This window comes from Meriones unguiculatus (genome assembly GCF_030254825.1).
Source record: "Meriones unguiculatus strain TT.TT164.6M chromosome Y unlocalized genomic scaffold, Bangor_MerUng_6.1 ChrY_unordered_Scaffold_25, whole genome shotgun sequence".
In the NCBI taxonomy this organism is placed as follows: domain Eukaryota; kingdom Metazoa; phylum Chordata; class Mammalia; order Rodentia; family Muridae; genus Meriones; species Meriones unguiculatus.
This window is the reverse complement of record NW_026843710.1, coordinates 3,924,020-3,927,137: the sequence shown is the minus strand read 5'-3', so window position 1 is coordinate 3,927,137 and position 3,118 is coordinate 3,924,020. Positions and strand designations below refer to the sequence as shown.

Below are 3,118 nucleotides of genomic sequence, written 5' to 3'. Positions count from 1 at the left end.
TTTTTCAGCATCTAAGGAGATTATCATGTGTTTTTATTTTTTCTATCTCTTTGTTAATATGGTAGATCACATTGATGGATTTCTGTATTTTGAACCACCCCTGCATAGCTGGAATGAAGCCTACTTGGTTATAGTGGATAATATTTTGATGTGTTCTTATATTTGGTTTGGAAGTATTTTCTTGAGTATTTTTGCATCAATATTCATGAGGGAGATTGGCCTGAAATTCTCTTTCTTTGTTAGGTCTTTGTGAGGCTTAGGTACCAAGGTGACTGTAGTTTCAGAGAATGAGTTTGGTATTGTTCCTCCTCCTTCTATTTTGTGGAATATTTTGAAGAGAAATGGAGTTAGCTCTTCTTTGAAGGTCTGGTATAATTCTGTGCTGAAAACATTTGGCCCTAGATTTTTTTGGATTGGAGACTTTTGATGACCACTTCTATTTCCTTAGGGGTTATAGGACTCTCTAATTGATTTACCTGTTCTTGATTCAGCTTTGGTAAGTGGAACCAAAAAAGAAAATTTTTTAGAGTTTCAAATTTTGTGTCATACAGACTTTTGAAGTAAGTCCTAATGATTGTTTGGATTTCTTCAGTGTCTATAGTTATGCCCCCATTTTCATTACTGATTTTCTTGATTCGGATGGTGTCTCTTTGCCTTTTAGTTGGATTGGCTAAGGGTTTGACTATTTTGTTGATTTTCTCAAAGAATCAGGTCTTTGTTTCATTGATTCTTCAATTGTTTTATTTGTTTCTAATTGATTTCAGCCCTGAGTTTGATTACTTACAGCTGTCTACTCCTTTTTGGTGTGTCTACTTCTTCTTTTTCTAGTGTTTTAGGTGAGCCATTAAGTTGCTTAAATGAGCTGTCTCAAGTTTCTTCTTGAAGGCACTTAGTGTTATGAACTTTCTTCTTAGAACTTCTTTAATTGTGTCCCATAAGTTTGGCTATGTTTTGCCTTTATTTTCATTGAATTTTAGGAACTCTTTTATTTCTTTATTTATTTCTTCCCTGACCCTGTCATTTAGTAGAAAGTTGTTTAGTTTCCATGTGTGTATAGGCTTTTTGCTATGTCTATTTTTGTTGAGGTGCAGCTTTATTCTCTGGAGATCAGATAGGATACAAGGGATTATTTCAAATTTCTTGTATCTGTTTAGGTTTGCTTTTTGACCAACTATATGATTTATTTTGGAGAAGGTTCCATGAGGTGCTTAGAAGAAGGACAATTCTTTTGTGTTTGGGTGTAACATTCGGTAAATATCTATTTGATTCATGACCTCTGTTAGAGACAGTTTCTTTGTTTAATTTGTGTTTTCTTTACCTCTACCTTGTTGACAGTGGGGCGTTGAAGTTTCCCTCTATTAATGTGTGGGGATCTATGTGTCGTTTAAGTTTTATCAATGTTTCTTTGACAAAAGTGGGTACCCTTTTATTTGGGGTATAGATGTTCAGGATTGTAATGTCTTCCTGGTGGAATTTTCCCTTGATGAATATGAAGTGTCCTTCCCACCTCTTTTTTGTTAAATTTGGTTGAAATTCTATTTTATCAGATATTAGAACGGCTTCGCCTGCTTGCTACTTGGGTCCATTTTCTTGGAAAATCATCTTCCAGAGCTTTACCCTCAGTTAATGTCTATCTGTGACTTAGGTGTGTTTCTTGTATGCAACAGATTGCTTGGTCTTGTTTACACATCCGTTCTGTTAGTTTTTGTATTTTCATTGGAGAATTGAGTCCATTGATGTTGAGAGAGATTAATGACCAATGGCTGTTAGATACTTTGATTTTGATGTTGGCTGTGGTCAAAAGTTTGTGTGCTTGGTTGCTTTTTGTTTTACTATTTTAAGGTTAATTATTTCCTGTGTTTTCTTGAAAGTAGCTAGTTTTCTTGGGTTGTATTTGTCCTTCTAGTGTCTTCTGTAATGCTGGATTTGTGTGTAGATATTGTCAAAATTTGTTTCTGTCACTGAATATCTTGTTTATCCAACTACGAGGACTGAGAATTTTGCTGGGTATAATAGCCTTGGCTGACATCTGTGTTATGTTTGGGCCTACTTAATATTTATCCAGGCCCTTCTGGCTTTCACAGACTCTGTTTAGAAGTCAGGCGTGATTCTGATGTGTTCTCCATTATATGTTACTTGGCTTTTTCTCCTTGCAGCTTTTAGTATTTTTGTTGCTGTTGTTCTGTATATTTAATGTTTTGATTATTATGTGGCAATAGGATTTTCTTTTCTGGTCTAATTTATTGAGTGTTCTGTAGGCCTTTTGTATTCTTATTGGACTCTCCTTTAAGTTGGAGAAATTTTCTTCAACTATTTTGTTGAAAATATTTTCTGGGCCTTGGAGCAGGGAAATCTTCTTTTTCCTCTATTCCTATTATTCTTAGGTTTTGTCTTTTTATGTTGTCTTCAATTTCTTGGATGGTCTATGTCAGGTAATTTTTATTTAATATTTTCTTTGACAGAAACATTGATTTCTTCCATTCTATCTTTCATACCTGAGGTTCTTTCTTTCATCTCTTTTAGCCTATTGCTTATGCTTACCTCTGTATTTCCTGTTTTTCTTCCCTAAGTAATTTCTTTCCACAATTTCCTCTATTCATGTTTTCTTTAATTTCTGCAAAAAATAGGGAATGATTCATGAATTCGCATGTCATTCTTGCACAGGGGCCATGCTAATCTTCTCTGTATCATTACAATTTTAGTACATATGCTGCTGAAGTGAGCAACACATATGTCATACAACTGTTCATTAATAAAGTCACATTTCCTTTATTTGTGAGATTCATAATATCAGACATTCTATTATTATTTGTTAAATGCAAAGATATGGCCTAGTCAGTGAAATATTTTCTGTGAAAATGCTCCCTGACCAAGGCAAATCTTTGAATCAAAAGCAATTAATTAGGAACTTGCTTATATTGTTACAGAGACCATCAAGATGTCATGTCTGCAAGCAGTCATCTTGTTGTAGTCCTTCACCAAAACTGAAAGCTTTTCATAGTGAACCAGAAGTGGCAGGCAGAGAGAGGGAGACTGAAAGACACACAGAGAGGTAGAGAGACATATTCAGAAATAGAGACCAAGAACAATAGAAACAAAGAAATAAAGTGACAAGGAC

General features: G+C 34.6%; 1 non-coding gene across 1 annotated transcript; it reads right to left on the bottom strand.

Moving 5' to 3' along the window:
• Window positions 1-2,619: 2,619 nt before the first annotated feature.
• Window positions 2,620-2,726, bottom strand: LOC132651795 (U6 spliceosomal RNA). The gene has a single exon (XR_009589360.1). It is a non-coding gene; the product is annotated as a U6 spliceosomal RNA (small nuclear RNA).
• Window positions 2,727-3,118: the final 392 nt, after the last annotated feature.